At 36.4% G+C, this 18,337-nt stretch overlaps 1 long non-coding RNA gene across 2 annotated transcripts in view; it reads right to left on the bottom strand.

The window, feature by feature from the left end:
• The window catches only part of LOC116587067, a 45,662-nt gene that overhangs the window by 19,002 nt on the left and 8,323 nt on the right, over positions 1 to 18,337 (bottom strand). The window contains exon 3 of one of the 2 annotated variants that reach the window (XR_004284291.1): positions 1,694 to 1,948. The exons of the other annotated variant lie outside the window; for it this stretch is intronic. This is a non-coding gene — a long non-coding RNA (uncharacterized LOC116587067). Of the gene's footprint in view, positions 1 to 1,693; positions 1,949 to 18,337 lie in introns of those variants that run through there. 2 annotated transcript variants of the gene reach the window in all.

Below are 18,337 nucleotides of genomic sequence, written 5' to 3'. Positions count from 1 at the left end.
TTCCGGGGGGGGGGGATTGAGTTCCCTTGTACAGAAGAGACAGTGCTACTGCAAGACCAAGAGATAAATTACGGTTGTGATAAACTCCTTGTATAATGTAATTTTTTGTTGTCATTGATTTGTCTAAGATTAGGCATGTGTTCCTATCTAATATAAGAAAAAATTTCCTGAGGAAACTTATTCCTATTAAGTCAAAAACTATGAAGAGTTTGAGATTTTGCCTATTTTCAAGCTAACAGGTTATCCTGCCACGTTTTGTATACATTTTCTGATAGAAAAGCACAAGACTTCTGGGGCAGAGAAATATGTCAGACAGTAATCATGTCAAAATGAAGCTGCTGGAGAGACACCTTGCCCCAGTTCCCCCATTCCACCTCCCACGGGCAATGCAGCCAGAGATTTACATGCATATGCAGTTGGTTGCACCTCAAGAGAGGAACTCTAAAATTTTGAGACTTGGAGCTTCTGCAGGATAGTCGATCTGGCCATGCTCATCAGTAGATAGATAGACCTTATCTTTACTCTGGACTGTGAACAGATCCTATCTGGAAAGGGTAAGGAATGCCTCTAAGTTAATCCCTTGTTATACTAAACAAATGTGTCTAGGTATGAGTGAGGAGGGCGGTGTCTGTGAGGCTCTAGCTTGCAAAACCTTTGCTTTTCAAAAACTCCTTTTGTGCAGAAGGTCTGGATATTGCAGACCTGAAATATTCATAGAGAACTGTTTCTCAGCTGCTTTCCATCTTGCACACATAAAAAAAAAAAAAAAACACGAAGCCTTCCAGCATAAGGGTCTTTTATTCTTTTTCTCTTTTTTCTTTCTGGCAATTGCACATAATCCTGGAGATGAAAACACCATTTGGTGACCATGTTGGCAAAAAGCATGTTGGCAAACGTCAACACACTAGAGGTGACAGAAGCAAAAAGTAAAAAGAGGTTGGACACCTCGCTGTGTTGCTAAGCATCTGAATTAATGCAGAAACTGCCTGCCTCCAGATTTAATGTTATGTGAGGAAAACAAACTCCTATTGTTTAAGGCACTTTAATTTGAGTTTCCTGTTACTTGTAACCAGAAGCACTCCCAAATCATGCGCAGGAGATTCCTGAGTGAATAAGCATCTCATCTACCACGAGCAAACCTGTGATCAAGTGTGTAGTAGTCCTGGCTATGGCACATTAATGGAACACACAGAATATGATTCACAGGAATTCTATCATTTTAGCCTCACAACCTTTGGAGGTATAGAATTTCCCTGTTTTCCAATTGAGACAATGTAGGCTTAGCAAGATTAGGTAACAATCTTAGCAGGATTGGAGGAAGAGAAAATAGGTAAACATGACAAGTCCATGGTTTTATCCGCTCGACTATGAGCAGGAATCTCCTGTTTCTCTGATAGTTCACAGATGACGTGAGTTCATCCTCCGCAAACAGCCACCCAGGCTCCAAACTTTCTTGTACTATACTCCTTTAAAAACACCCTTCTTGGGGTGCCTGGGTGGCTCAGTCAGTTAAGCATCTGCCTTCAGCTCAGGTCAGGATCCTGGTGCCCTGGGATCGAGTTCCCAGGAGTCGCCTGCTGAGCAGGGAGCCTGCTTCTCCCTCTCCATCTGCCCCTCCCCCTGCTCCTTCATTCCCTCTCGATCACTCTCTCAAATAAATAAAATCTTTTTATAAAAAACTACCCTTCTCTGTGGTAGTGCCTCCAGACTCTCTCCTCTTCTGAGTAGTACTTCAGTTCCTCTGATGCACGGGCCCTCAACTGTGTACCCCTCTAGGTAATATATGCCGAAAAGAGTCACCTTGAGGCAACGCCAGCCTTAGAGGAGCAGTGCCATTGGCCAGAACACTGGGCTGCTGGTGGACAGATGCACCAGGTGACAATAAATCCACTGGACCCACGCAGCCATTCTTTGCCTTTGCATAGACAAATCTGTTGGTTCTTATGCACTGAAAGGAAGATCGAATAACCATAAAGGTTAGACTGTCTCTGAATAATTTGATTTCCTACAGGAAAAATCTCACTACCCCAAGTACCTAATCTCTCTATTATATAAAGCTTTCCAAATCCCACTAGACCAATGGCTCATAAATTTCAAATATTTTTCAACATAACAAAATGTCAGTGAAACAAGAGAATTAATCCCTCCAAGTTATGCATTGGTTAAAGCAATATAGCAGAAGATGAACTGAATGCCTGGAATGTTCTGGTTTGCTGGAACGTATGATTGAGGTGGCATAAATGAATAATAGCATTAGTTATTAGTGGTGCTATCTGATGGCTGTCTTCGTTATCCAGCCAATTGCCACATATCAGTTCAATCTGGCACATTCAGCTAGAACAGTGTGGGTGGTTTTTTTGTTTGCTTGTTTTTGTTTGTAAGTAGACTTCCCAACCAGTGTGGAGCTCAATGTGGAGCTCAAACTCATGACCCTGAGATGGAGACCTGAGCTGAGATCAAGAGTCAGATGCTTGACTTAGGCACACAGGCGCCCCAAGAACTGTGTTTTTATAAGAATATTTTATGCTTGTTTTTTTTCTAATTTTCATTGTGAACCAATAATTTTATAAAATGTAATAAATATAAAGATCAAAATCTAAAAATATACAAATAATAAGCTCCCCAATTTTTAACATTAGTGTCCATAGACAAATTTCAATAAAAGTAGAACAAACATACCATAGGGAAAAAGAAAATAATTTAAATGCCATAAGCTCTGTTTATTTAAAATAGGCATCTGGGAAATTAAAAGAAGAATTGCTATTACACAAAACTTTTTGTCACCCTACAATCACTATTAACAAGAAGTTATGACTGAAGTACTAATGTTCATATTAAACACCTATATATATATATCATTTGAATGAACACTATGTATATTAATATTTGATGTGACAAATGAATTTGTTTCTTGCTTTTTACATAAATATTCTAAGTTAGATTGACAACAAGATGTTTCTGTAATAATGTTTATAAGCCCCATTTTTATTTTGTTTTAAAAGCATCTATTCTAGAGAATTCAGTCTCACAGACATATATTGATGCGAGATAAGAAAAGATTTTTAAATAAACTTCAGTTAAGCCCAAGATACCCATATTTAACTTTCAGACAACATGAAGCATGTTTCAGACAACATGATTCTGTTTTAAAATTTCATTTTTACTCTATATCAGCAGCCTTTTCTAATAATTTATTCTGTGAAGTTTTGGTTAAATTTAAATTGTTTTATGAAAACAAATAGGTTTTCATACACTTTTTAGCTACAGTTGAAATACTCACCTGGAAACACCACACATGACCTCCACCTGTGTGTACAACCTCTACAGAGGCTGTCCTGCAAACATCTTACAAGGAAAGCTCTCCAGTACCTGATCTCATCTATATTTATTCAAGGAACAAGTACACTGATCGCATGTTGTATGTCCTAGTAATACCAAATTGCTATAATTTCTATAATTAAGAATCTGTTCCTTGCTTTGACTCCCTCTCTCACTTTCCCCCTTGCTCGTTTGTTCCTTAAATTCCACATGAGTGAAAACATATGGTATTTGCCTTTCTCAGACTGACTTCACTTAGCATGATACTCTCTAGCTCCGTCCATGTTGTTGCAATCTGATGGTCACCAGAAGAGAGATGGGTGCCGGGATGGCTGAAATGGGCGGTGGGGATGAAGGAGTGCACTTGTGAACACGCGTGATGGACGCAACTGTTAAATTACTATACTGTACACCTAAAACTAATGTAACACTGTATATTTACTAACTGGAATTTAAAACAAAGTAAAGTTACTAAACTCTCATCTTAAAGCTGATATATCTCTTTTCAGCAGACCACATTCAGCTGCATGTTCACAGTAGAAGCACTTACCTAAAGAAAACAATGGTCTGGCAAGAACCCTTGAAATGCAAAACAGGTAGGCTGTCATTTAAAACCAACAGTCTTTAGTTTTTGCAACCAACCCGCCCCTTTCTTCCAGAGGAAGCATCTCTCCTTTTTTCTTGCTCCAATTACTCTTACCGGATCAAAACTGCTTACTTTACTTACACTAGGGTCTTAAAACGCAAGCACTTGACTGAGGTTTACGTAATTCAGCAGAGGAGGAGAAAGCTTGAACTAAAGAAATCATTTATTTATTTATTTATTTATTTATTTATTTACCACTAGGTGGCAGCAGACAGGAAAGGCATAATTTGGACTAACCAGTCTTTCTACCAGGGTAGATTTATCAGTTTTGACAGGTACTGCCAGGAAAAAGCCCGTCTGTAGTCACCCTGGAGAACATTGAGGGTGTTTTTTGGTTTTTTGTTTTTGGTGTGAGATAGGAAAGCTACTTTCTCATTGTTGTTTTTCTTGGTCTATTTTTCTCTCTTCTATTAATTTTGTCCTTCTAATGCTCTAGGTGGGATTTCAGATGACCTATTGCAGAATTTGAGACCTTTATATCCTGTGACCTTTAATACTGGCTAGGTAATTGAGTTGGTTGGGGGCGCCACAAAACTGGCTGTGCAAAATGAGTAAGTTCTTCTTTTATTTCTTTATCTTGAAAGTAACAGAATTACACTGCTCATATCACCACAGGGTTTATAACATCCTATGGAATGTCTTATTCTTTTAACCACTAACAGTAGCTTTAAGTTACTTGAGTAGCTTAACTCAAGGCAAATTGATATATTTTGGTATAATTTTTATTCATTACCTATTAGGCTCATTGAAGTGAATTTTCAACCCCAGCAGTGCTAAAGTACAATATTGAGAGTCCTGGCAGATGGAAAAAGCACAGAATTCAAAATCAAAGCCAAATATCCTGGCTGGAAAAGATTCAGAATCTTCAAGACTTCGCCCTAACACAGCATTTATCCCTTTGGAATCTTCTCTCTGACTACTGTTTGTTTTATTTGGAGTGCTTTGGGCTGTTCTGAAGTTGATATCATTGATCCCAATTAGCCTTGGCTTCAGAAATCGAGCTGGTTGGAGAGGAAGGTGTGCCAAGTTACACTCTTCCTTATTCCTTCAGGAGTCCCTCATGTTCTGCAGCAGCTCTCTAAGTCCAACCTTTTCCTCTTTATTTCTGTTTTTCAAAGTGTTATCATAGTATTTAAAAGTCAATCTCATTATATGACAGAATGTACATTGCTCAAAGTAGCAAATCCTATGGCTCGTGATGAACCAGTTTTATTTCCTTTTTGTTTCAAGGTTAAAAATGCACAGTGAAGAAGATATTTGCATTTATTTTCATGAACACAACCCTGGAATAAATTACTGCATATCTATGAAGTGCAGATGGGACTCCTGGCTTCAAAAGGTCCTTAGAATGCTTCTCTGGAAGCAAATAAATTGTACTTACTTTACATATTATTATTTCACACAGGGCATTGAATGAAAATATTAGTTACAAAGGTACAAAGGTACCAAAGGTATTATAAATTAATGTTTCTGTATTTACTGAGTATATAATTTTAGTCTTCATAGGAGCAGTTAATAATTCTGGGTAAGTGCTAACATCTGCATATTATGTGAACTATTTAGTTTCAATCATAACAAGTTCACTTTATGAAGGGCTATCAATATGAGAGACTTGAGGGGGCAAGTGCATAGCTACTCAATTATAGAAGCATTCAAAGAGAAGGTTCTTCTCTTTTATGTCTCAGCAAACCTACTAAACCAAAGTCCATGTGAAGTTCTCTATTTATCCAGAATTTCACACTGAGCAATATAGAACATGATGACATCTCCCCAACATGAGGAAGTAAGTGATAAAATGAAAGAATGGTCCCTATTAGAGTCGGTCAGAAAAAGCTAAAGGGAAAATTCACTGATGTTTAATATTAAATCTCCCAGGCTACGGATTTATAATTTAGGGCTTCATTTAAAATGTTTTTCATCCCTATGCTTTTTTAATGTTTGCCACTCTACTTCATTAACCCTAGGAATTTTTAATCAATGTTAAAGGAAGGAAACAAGGAGCTGTATTACAGAAATTTGTATTCTTCTTCCTTTAGAACCACAAAGTCCAGGGTGCCTGGGTGGCTCAATGGGTTAAGCCACTGCCTTCGGCTCGGGTCATGATCTCAGGGTCCTGGGATCGAGTCCCACATCGGGCTCTCTGCTCAACATGGGGCCTGCTTCCCTTCCCCTCTCTCTGCCTGCCTCTCTGCCTACTGTGATCTCTCTCTGTCAAATAAATAAATAAAATCTTAAAAAAAAATTTTTTAGAACCACAAAGTCCAAAAGGTACTGTAGCCAAGGTGAGTAAGTGCAGGAACATTACCAAAACACAATGAAGTGAGATAGTATGCGATAAGGGGAAATTCCTTAGGAGAAGATGTCAATAAGCAAACATACCTGACATCAAATCTTCTGTGCAATGAACAAGTAGAATTAACACGCAATTACAAAACAAAAAATTCCAGTCACTAACCCATTATTTTACACATATCTTTTTGAATTCTAATAAATGGTCTATTATTAAGCCAATTAATAACTGGATGATTCATTAGTTAACTAGAAGTGAAAACCTCGGGTCAAGTTAAATTGTGCTTTTATTTGCAAGGAACTACACGAGAGGTGAAACATACTCCAGTTGGATGATAACTTAGGAATATCAATGCGAGCACTATCATTATGCAGATACAGATTTTCAGAGTATACCATAGCTAAATTTTTAAGTAATAGCAGAGGTAGACCAAAATCACCAATCTATGACTCTTCTAGTCCTTTTTTCTCTGCACTCTGCCATCTCTTTAAATTTCTGTTATCTAACAAAATTGAAATGATAACTAACTCATGGTCTTCTCTCTCAATAACCACTGTTCTCAATCATGATTTAGATGCAAGAAAGCAAAGGAGAAACAGAAATGGCCATTAAGCGTTTATTGCATAAAGATATTGTACTGGACACTCTTGCATACTCTACATCATAAAATAATTACACTGCCCTGTAAGCTATGTTTCCTCCCATTTGGTTTATTACTGGCGAAAACGAGACTCAGTAAAATTAAAGCACAATGCTCAAGATTATATGGGTAGTAAATATTGCACCTGGTATTCAATTTAAGGTCTGATTGACTTCAAGATGAATTCACTTTTCACTAAAAAAAGGTGTGTATGTGTGGTGGGGCATAGTTATAAGATAAGATCAGGCTTTGTACACTGATCTAGATTTTTAAAAGCTATTTTGTGATTCATCCAAAGATAAATGTGCTTAGCCATAAGGTGGGGTTAGAATGCACTGAAACCTGACTTCATCCCATGTCCACAGTCCATGGGGAACCAAAAACATCTAGGTGTGTAGGTCTCAGGTCAGAGGAAAGGTAGAAATTATTTTGGTCAAAATCCCTAACCAAACATGTACTAAAATCATGCGAACAGTTACATTTCATTCCTATATATTTATCTACCCCGAGTCTATAATGACTATGTATCAATAGTAGGCTCCTGGTATTTTGCCATTTGCACACTACTATTGTCCTCGTCAGATTAAATCATTGTTATAAAGGTAACTGCCATCATATGTCTAAAACAGTGAAAATTCTAATGGCATTTGGGGGAACTGGAAAGTCATCTGTGTGTTTCCTCTCACTGTCTCCAACAACTTGGGCCAAAGCAGAGGAACTGCACTAGGAACACCAGCTCCAAGTGACCACACTTTGGTTCTCTTTTGAAAGTAATTTTTGAATCTTAAAAATCATTTAGTGGATTTCAAGACACCAGGAGGTAACAATGTGAAAATTACATCTCCTGTATATACCCATATATTTCAGGTGGATTGAATGGCTTACATTGTGTGCAGTTTAGGTGCTCTTAGTATCAAACTAATGGCAGAGAAAAATAATAAGTCAATTAAAAATGGTACAAGTAATTGGTTATAAGAATTTTCTACCTTTTCTAGATTAAAAGTGCCAACACTATTTGTATTCCCTTTATATTTTGTAACAAGACATTTCATCCAGCAAATCTGAACTCAGAGGATAAAATTAAAGGCTTAAAAACTGTACAGACAAATGGAAGTGGTAAATAAGAAAACAGCCCTCATGCTTACCCTCATGCTTAACTCCCAATACAGTGGAAGATCAAAGAGAAGTGCTACTTTATTTGCAAACTCACTTACTTTTTAAACCATCTGTGCCTTACGGAGGTATGGGCTTAAAAGACAGTCTCTAGACATGTTAAAATAAATATGTTTTATAGACAAATATTATCTTGAATAAAAGAAAAGAGTCTCAAAGTTCCTAAATTTTGATACAAATGAACAATTTTGATACAAATAAACAAAACTTATTTTGCCAAATTGTGATCTTAATATCTCTACCAAAGGAAAAATCAGAAGGTAAATGGAAAATGGATTTGAAAGTTTATTTATTTATTTAATTGGTGGTGGGGGGTGAGCAGGGAGTAGCAGAGGGAGACAGAGAATCTTAAGTAGGCTCCACACCAAACGTGGGGCCAGATGCAGGTTTGGATCTCATGACCCTGAGATCATGACCTGAGCTGAAATCAAGAGTTGGATGCTTAATGGACTGAGCCACCCAGGTGCCCTGAAAATGAATCTGATCTAGGATAGTATTTTTAGTGCATCTATTAAAATCCATTGTACATTAGAATGACAGCAGTCAGACATATCTAAAGCAAACTCCAAAATATAATTTAATTAGCCGGCATATGTTAAAGTATTGACTCAAATTTGTTCCTGCAGTTGTTCTTACAGAAAGATTTCTATTTTAATAGCATCTGCAGTAACAAGCCTTGCACTCTAAAGATGATCTCTTAGCTTGCAAGTCTTTACTTTCAGTTATTTATTTTACTATTGTTACCAAATTCGGTTCACAAAGCTGGTAGATATATGCAATTTATGTCACAAATGATTCATAAATATTAGGAATGTCTGTTCCAAGAGAGTGCTTTTTAAATAGCCAGGAAGATGGCCCATTTTATGGGAAATTTTCTTATTTTTTTGTATTACCACTACAAGTTGTAAAGACAATATTAATTTTGATAAGCATATTGCATAACTACTAAATTGAAGTCAACATTGTGTTGGCTTTGCAGTTTTAAAGAACATCTGATATTAAGCTAGAAAGAGACATGTTCTTTATGTGAGCAATTTTTGTAAACATAGGCAAAATCTATTACTCATCCTTCCATGGACCAGCCTACTGGTAGGTGTCTAAGTCTGTATATATGGTTGTGAATCTTATCATTTTTGCTCCAGAGCCATGCATATATACCCATTACCTGTAAATAAAAATATATTAGCTTTATGGTTTAGTTCTTATGTTTGTTTGTAGTGGAGAAATAGGTTGAAATGGGATCAGAAAAAAATTTAAAAGACTGTGCTTCAAATTATTAACAATTAAACCAAAATAATCACAAGACAGTAAAGTTTCTCGTTTTATAGTTCAGCTTAATTCAAATTAACAAACAACAATAATTAACTCATGAGCTATTGTACGAGGTCCTTTAGTTCAGAAGAATAAAGTAACTTTAAGCCATTTTCAGTTAAGAGGAATAATTCTCCCAGGAAATAAAGAAAAGAAAAAAAGAAAGAAAATAACAGGGTGCCTGGGTGGCTCAGTGGGTTAAGCCTCTGCCTTCAGCTCCGGTCATGATCTCAGGTTGGATCAAGCCCCACATCAGGCTCTCTGCACAGCAGGGAGCCTTCTTTCCCGTTTCTCTCTGCCTGCCTGTCTGCCTACTTGTGATCTCTCTCTCTCTGTTAAATAAATAAATAAAATCTTAAAAAAAAAAAAAGAAAGAAAATAACAATAACCAAAAACAAAACCCTCTTCCTTAGGAAATCAACACTATGCCAAATTTTTATTCTTTTTTTATTGTGGTAAGACAGATATCAAAAAATTTACCATCTTAACAATCTTTAAGTGTACAGCCCAGTAGTGTTAACAACAGAGCTCTAGAACTTTTTCATCTTGCAGAGCTGAAATTCTGTACACATTGAACAATTCCCACTCCCCCTTCCCTTGGTTTCAGGTAACCACTGTTCTACACTCTATTTCTAAAAGTTTTTACTTCAGAGATTTCATATAAATGAAATCATGTAATTATTTGTCTTGTGTGCTTTATTTTGCTTAGCATAATGTCCTCAAATTTCATTCATGCTGTAGCATATAACAGGATTTCCTTCTTTTTTTTAAAGCTAAATAATATTCCATGTTATGTATATACCATATTTTATCCATTAAATTATCCATTAGTCTATAGATGAATATTAAGGTTACTTCAATTTCTTGTCTATTGCAAATAATGTACCAGTGAACAAGGATGTGCAAATCTGTCTTCATTATCCTATTGCCATTCTTTTGGATACATACATTGAAGATTACTGGATTACATCATAGCTCTGATTTTAAATTTTAATGAACCTCCATACTGCTCTCCATTGTGACTGCACATTTTATACTCCCTCTGAAAGTATACAAAAGTTCATCTTTTTAACAATTGTTATTTTCTACTTTTTTTTTTGGTAGTGGCCATCCTATTCATTGTTGCATTGATGGTGTACATCTGTCTTTAACATTTCTTGGCCATTTATGTATCTTCTTTGAAGAAATATCTATTCATGTCATCTCCCAATGTTTTAATTGAGTTATTTGGGTTTTGTTAGAAAGTTGTAGGAATTAGTCATATAGTCTGGATATTAGCCCCTTATCAGATATATAGGTTACATGTTAGAAAAACCCTCCATTGCCATGGACAAGCCATTAAAAGCAATTCTGCTAAGGACTCAGAACAAGAGGAGAGTTGTAGGAAAAAACCTCAGTCTTGTTAAGGAATAAATAGATTCTCGCAAGAGTCATGAACAGAATATTGGTAGGAAGATGGATGATTAGGCCTTTCTAATGGGGTTTCAAATGAAAATAAGGAACATATTTTTGGAAACCAAAGGAAAGGCAATTCTTGTTACAAAGTGGCAATGAGCGTGGCTGGATTTTGTTTGTGTCCTTATGTTTTGTGGAAGGTAGATCTTATAAGTAATACAACTGAGTATTTGGCTGAGGAAATTTCTGAGCAAAGTATAGAAAAAACTGCCCGGTTTCTCTTGAATGCTTATCATAAAATCTGAGCACAGAGAAAAAATTTAAAGACAGAATTATTGGGGCACTTGGGTGGCTCAGTGGGCTAAGCCTCTGCCTTCAGCCCAGGTCATGATCTCAGGGTCCTGGGATCAAGCCCCGCATCGGGCTCCCTGCTGAGCAGGAAGACTGCTTCCCCTTCTCTCTGCCTGCCGCTCTGCCTACTTGTGATCAGCTCCCCTCTGTCAAATATAAATAAAATCTTTAAAAAATTTTTAAAAATAAGACAGAATTATTAATAAAAAAAGAAAACAGAACTTAAAATTTTGAGAAAAATTCAGCCTATTCATATTGCAAAAAATGAGAAAGCATGTTTGGAAGAAAACACTAAGATGTGACCAAGTGACCCTATGATAAGGAAATTTAGGTGGGTATAAAGATAAGATCATAAGATCATATCTAATAAATGCAGAAAAAGCATTTGACAAAATACTTTCATCAAGAAAAAAATCTCTCAAAGAGTTGTATATTCAGTAAAAGGAATGTACTTTAGCATAATAAAAGAACATATATGACAAGCCCATAACTAACAACATACTCAAAGATGAAAGGTTACAAGATTTTTCTCTAAGATCAGGATCAAGGAAAGCATGTCCAATCATACTGCCCCTGTTCAACCTGTTCAACAAAATACTGGAAGGCCTAGGTAAGCAGTTAGGCAAGGGGAAAAAAAAAAAAAAAAGTATCCAAATCAGAAAGGAAGAAGCAAAAATGTCTCTGTTTGTAAATGACATAAACTCATATATAGGAAATCCTAAAGATTGGACCAAAAACCTAATAAGCTAATGTAGCAAATTACAAGATTAAAAAAATACAGAAATCAGTTGCATTTCTATACACTAATAATGAAATATTTGAAAAGAAAATAATTCCATTTATAATAGCATCAAAAACAATAACATATTTAGGAATAAATTTAACCAAGGATGTTAAAGATTTGGTCACTGAAAACTGTTTAAGACATTGATTAAAGAAATTGAAGAAGACACAGTAAGTGGACAGATATCCCATGTTTATGAATTGGAAGAATTAATATTGCTAAAATGTCCATTCTTTCCAAAGCCATTTCTCTATAAATTCAATGTACTACTTAATAAAATCCAGCAGCATTTTTTAAAGAGAAAAAAAATCCTAAAATCTGTATAGAACCACAAGAGAATAGGCAAAGGAATAGCCAAAGGAATCCTGAGAAAGAACAAACCCAGAAATACCGCATTTCCTGACTTCATACTGTATCACAAAGCTATAGTATTCGAAATGGTATTGTACTAGCATAAAAATGGAACAGAACTGATAACTGAGAGGGAAACCCACACATACACAGTCAGCTAATATTTACAGTGGCGTACTCAGTACAAAAAGGATAGTCTCTTCAATAACTGGTGTTTGGAAACTGGATCATTACATATGGAAGAATGAAATTTGGCCCCTATCTTACACCACTCACAAATATTAACTAGAAATGAATTAAAAATGTAAACATATGAACATTAAAATTCCTAGAAGAAATGACGGGGGAAAGCCCCTTGACATTCTTTTTGGGTATGACACCAAAAGTACAAACAACCACAAAAGCAAAAATATATAAATGAGATTACATCAAACTAAAAACTTCTGCACAGCGAAGAAACAATTAAAGGCAACTTTATTGAATGAATGGAAAGGCAACATATGAAATGGAAGAACCCATTTGCAAGTCAATATAGCTAAAAACTGGTTAATACTCAAAATACATAAAAAATTCATACAAACCAATAGAAAGAAAAGTTAAAAATGGGCAAAGGTTCTGAGCAGACATTTTTCTGAAGAAAACATGCAAATGGCCAAGAGGTACATGAAAAGATGTTTAGTATTACTAATTATCAGGGAAATGAAAAATCAAACCGCAATGAGATATTACCTCACACTTGTTAGAATGGATCTTGTCAAAAAGACATGAGATAATAAGTATTGGTGGAGAATGTGGAGAAAAGAACTCTTGTACATTTTTGATGAGAATGTAAATTGGTGTAGCCACTATGTAAAATAATATGGAGGTGTCTCAAAAAATTAGAAATAGAGGGACACCTGGCTGGCCCAGTCACAGAGCATGCAACTCTTGATCTCGGGGCCATGAGCTCAACCCCCATGTGAGGCACAGAGATAACCTAAAAAAATTAAAAATAGAATAATCATAAGTTTCAACAATCTCACAACTGGGTATATATCCAAAGGAAATGAAAGCAGAATCCCAAAGAGATATCTGCACTGCTATATTCACTGCAGCATTATTCAAAATAGCTAAGATATGGATACAACTTAAGTGTCCGTGTATGGATGAACAGAGAAATATATGTAAATAAAGAATATGTATAATGGAATATTATTCAGCCACAAGTAAGAAGGAAGTTTTGTTATTGGTGACAACATGGATGGACCTTAAGGGCATTATGCTAAGTGAAATAAGTCAGAGAAAGTAAATACTGCATGCTATCATTTACATGTAAAATCTAAAAAAAAAGCCAAACCCACAGAAACAGAAAATGGTGGTTGCCAGGGACTGGGGGTAGGGGAAATGGGGAGTTAGTTGTTGGCAGGGTACAAACTTTCCATTATAAGGTGAATTAGTTCTGGGCATCGAGTGTACAGCATGGTCACTATGACAACAGTGTATTCTATACTTGAAAGTTGCTAAGAAAATACACCTTAAACACTCTTTTTTCAAAAGATTTTATTTGAGGGAGAGAGAGAGTTGGAGGGAAGGGTAGAGGGAGAGGGAGAGAGAGTTCTAAGTGGATTCCGTATTGAGCACTGAGCCCTACACAGGGCTTGATCATGACCCTGAGATCATGACCTGAGCCAAAACCAAGCATCAGCCACCCAACGAACTGTGCCACCCAGGCACTCTGATCTTAAACATTCTCATCACAAGATACGTATATATAATATATAATTATATGAGATGATGGAGGTGTGACCTAATTCCATTGTAGTAATTATTGTGCAACATGTTAAGTATATAAAATTATCACACTGGATACTTTAAACTTATGCAATGTTATATATTGATTATATTTCAGTAAAGCTAGAGGAAATAATATGACTCAAAGAGAAATCAGGAGACAGGAAGGAAGGGTCTTCTGAGTCATGGACAATGAGCAATAGAGGCCACTTTCCCAGACGGAAGAAGACCAAAGTCCATTCAGACAGCACCTAACATCAGTGACCAGCATAGGGAATGCTTACCACATCTGTCCAAAGAATTTCAGAAGTTCTGTGTGGGTCAGTGACTCACCACTACGGGTGTCATACCCTCCCCCTCTCTGAATCTGAATGTTTTTATAGTAATCCCATACTCATTCTCCCATGGTTTAATGTAATTTTCCTTTTTAGTCCACAGATCACTGGATAAAGAGGAGCCACATTCTCACTTAATATGAAGAACTGCATATCAGTCCAAAGATCCTGTACTTGGAGAATGACACTATGACCAGATAGGGATTTTCAATTGTCTTCCTTGGGGTGGGAACAAGTGTATTTCTGCATGTGGGAAAGAGAGTGAAACAAATACCCAGAGAACAGAGGGTGGCCTGAAGTAATCACCACCCAGTTCATCAGGAGTTCCAAGTTCTCCTGGAAAAATTGTAAAGCAGCACATCTCTTGGAGTCAGGTGTGGCCAAAGGGCTAGTTTCATCCAATGATGTGTGAGCAGAGTGGCAGGTGCTATTTGTGGGTAGAAGCTCTGGAGCTAGTGTGGGATTCCTCACTCTATTGACCTGTCTTACAATGCTCTTGATGGTGGCTGCTCCTTATTCTGGGGTACTATGTGGACACAAGCAGAGGAGAGCCCAGATGACCATGCTACATGTGGTCTGACACCAATGAAAAATATCTGTGTTTCAAAGCACTAAAATGTTTAAGGCTGAGTTTTATGTCAGCATCACCCAGCCTATCCTGATGGATACAAAAAGTTAAATGTTTTTTAATTCGAAGACTCTATTTTCTTACAGCAGTTTTAGATTTATATAAAAACTGAACAGAAAGTACAGAGTTCTCATATTGCGCCCTGATTCTGGCCCTCCCGTGGTTTCCCCTATTACCATTTGCAAGAATGTGATACATTTGTTACAACTGATAAGCCAATGTTGACACACTATTATTAACTGAAATCCATAGTCTACATTAGAGTTCATACTTTCTATTGTACATTCTATGGATTTTGATAAATGTATGCACCATTACGGTCTCATAGAACAGTTTCACTGCCCTAAAAATCTCCTGTGCTCCACCTATTCATCCCTCCTCACAACCCTTGGCAACCACATCAATCTTTTTTATCCCACCAAAATAATACGAGGTTTCTGAGATTACCAATAAATTATGTCTTCTTGCATAGAAGATTAATAATTATAAATGTTAGATTAATAATTACAAATGTTAGCTTATTCCTTAAATCAAAGGATATATAAATATTTTGTCACTTCTACTTTTACTAAATTGGCATTCATAATTAAATGTTTCATTGTATTTGAAAAACATTATTTGTTCAGCACATTTAATCAACGTACTTCTTTTTATGCTTTTATTACACCTTGCTTCATTTTTCTATTCCCAGTCCTGAAACCGCCCCCCCGAAGTGGATCCTCATTATTTCTGGCAATATTGTAAATGTCTTCTATTCTAGCTTCTTACCACCTTTTCCTCTCTAATCAATCATCTCAATTATTGCTAGGATATTCCTTAATGTATAAGTCTGATCATTTCTTTTACCTTAGCAAAAATAATTAATGATGCTCCATTCTGTGCTGATAAAGTCGTGACCTGACCCACCACCCCATTACCTGTAGTACCTCAGTCAAAACAGCTTGTGTTCCCTGAGTTGTTACTACAACCTCTTGCTTTTGCTTGCATAGAACTGCCTTTCACCCCATTCCTCTGCTTTAGCTTAACATTTTATATTGCATCCATAATACATACATACAAAAAAAAAAGCAACAAAGTGCTTACACACAATAGAAAAAGATGTGATCACTTGGGAATTCATAATATATAAGTATATAAGTCAAGGAAGAGGATGTTGCCGTACACCAGAAGCCCTACTAAATGTCACTGGTCTGACCTTTGTGTTAATCATTTCTTCATTTTGTTTCTGTTGTTAGTTTTACCCCACAGTTATTCATCTTCAAGCTATAATGCCTGGCAATGCATTTTCAAATTTTATATCAACTATGGAAGTATAGAATTTTTTCTATAGCACCCTACTTCTTTCACTTTCAATAGTATGTTTAATTCATTCATGTATTTAGATCAAGCTCTAGGTATTTGCTTCCATTGGTAGGTGGTATTTCTCTGAACACCTTGCTGTCATCTTAAAATGGGTGTTAGGTGCCATTCCGTAGGCACAGACATATGTGGATTTAAAATTCCAAAAACAAGATCCAGACCTTGGAATCACTGACATTAAATAAGTCATTAAAAGCCAATGACAATAGAAAAGATTGCTTGGGGCACCTGGGTGGCTCAGTTGGTTGAGCAACTGCCTTGGGTTCAGGTCATGATCCCGGACTTCCAGGATGGAGTCCCGCATCGGGCTCCCAGCTCCTTGGGGAGACTGCTTCTCCCTCTGACCTTCTCCTCTCTCGTGCTCTCTCACTCATTCTCCCTCAAATAAATAAATAAAATCTTTAATTAAAAAAAAAAAAAGAAAAGATTGCTTGGGGATGGTGCCATGGTGTGAAGAAAAGAAGGGCTTATTCCATCGACAGGAAACACCAACAATTATGTGAAGAAACAGAGAAATAATCATGGGGAAGAGCTTCATCAGGGAAGAAGGAGTATGAAGAGATACGGCTATTAAGGAGGCCCACAGTAGTGGGTCTGTGGGCAAAATAAGTCAGATGAGAGGAACAGCAACAAAGAAAAAATGAAACTTCAAAAATATTAGAAGGTAACAGGAATATGAGAATGAAACAGGAATAGTAAGTTTCTAAATATAAGTTGTAAAAGCCCATTTTGTTTAGGAGTAGGGGAGAAAGTTAAAAAGTGGTTTTATTGGTAATTGCATGAGTAATTACGCATCTGGGCTCAAGTATTGATCCAAGAAATAGATAGCAAAATAAAATCACTACAAATTCAATAAAAATTTCCAGATTTAATAATATATTCAGTATCAATAGGATTGAATATCCAAGACAACATTAAATTCCAGAAACACAGTATCTTTTCCCTGGAATACTAGAGAATATAAGAGCCTTTGTAATTATGGAAAGTAAATTATAAATTAGGTATGACCGGGTATCTTTTTGCCATAGAGTGGTTTTTTCCTGGGGTCTTTATTTCTTTGGTAATGATGAGATAAAACTTTGGAATGTTCATTGACTCCATGCAAAAACAAAACCACAATAATGTGTCAGTGGAGAAGTGAAGTAAGCAAAAAACTGATGTTAACTGTTGAACTGGCAAAGACTTAGGGAATGATGTCACTGGAGTGATGGGGGAATGTGACCCCTAATTCCAGCAGGTTGAGGAGTGAAGAAAATGAAAAGCAAAAATAAGAAGAGAGAACTTTATTTTCAAGTAGTTTGGCTGTAAAGAGAAACATCAAGGAATCACAGGAGTGTGGCATCGATGGAGTGGAAGATGTTTTTCAGAATAGAAAAGGCTGGAGCTTACATATGAGCCAACGGAGAGACCATTAGAAACCAGAGGCCATTGTGATGAAGGTAAAGTTAGAGGCATCAGCTCCACTTGGACAGAAAGTACAATATAAAACTAACTTGAAGAGTCTAAAAATCTCATGGATTATTATTAATTGTCTTTTTCCATGGATTATTTTCTTACAATCTTCTTCTGATTTCTTCTAATTTCATACTGAATAATCACTAAGTTTTCATTGATCCAATTCAGTGATCTTTTTCTGCCTTTTCTATTTTGAAAGCAGCTTTACTGAATTATGGTTTACAGAAATAAAATCCACTAATTATACGGCATAAGTTGCTGAGTTTTGACAAATGTACATACTTATGTAACCACACGGTAGTCATACAATGATATAGAACATTTTCATTACCTTAAAACATTTCCTCAAGCCTTCTGCAATCAGTCTCCTCTATCTGCTCCCTGCCCTGGGCAATCTCTGTCCTGCTTTTTATCCCTACAGTTTACCTTTTAGATAACTGCATAAAAATTAACTCTGGCACTATGTGGACTATGTCTCCCACACCTGGCTTCTTTCACTTTGCATAGTGGTATGAGTTAGTATTTGTTATT

Source organism: Mustela erminea, chromosome 3 (genome assembly GCF_009829155.1).
Source record: "Mustela erminea isolate mMusErm1 chromosome 3, mMusErm1.Pri, whole genome shotgun sequence".
Taxonomy (NCBI): domain Eukaryota; kingdom Metazoa; phylum Chordata; class Mammalia; order Carnivora; family Mustelidae; genus Mustela; species Mustela erminea.
The sequence above is the reverse complement of the archived record's forward strand: the minus strand, read 5'-3'. Positions and strand labels throughout refer to the sequence as shown.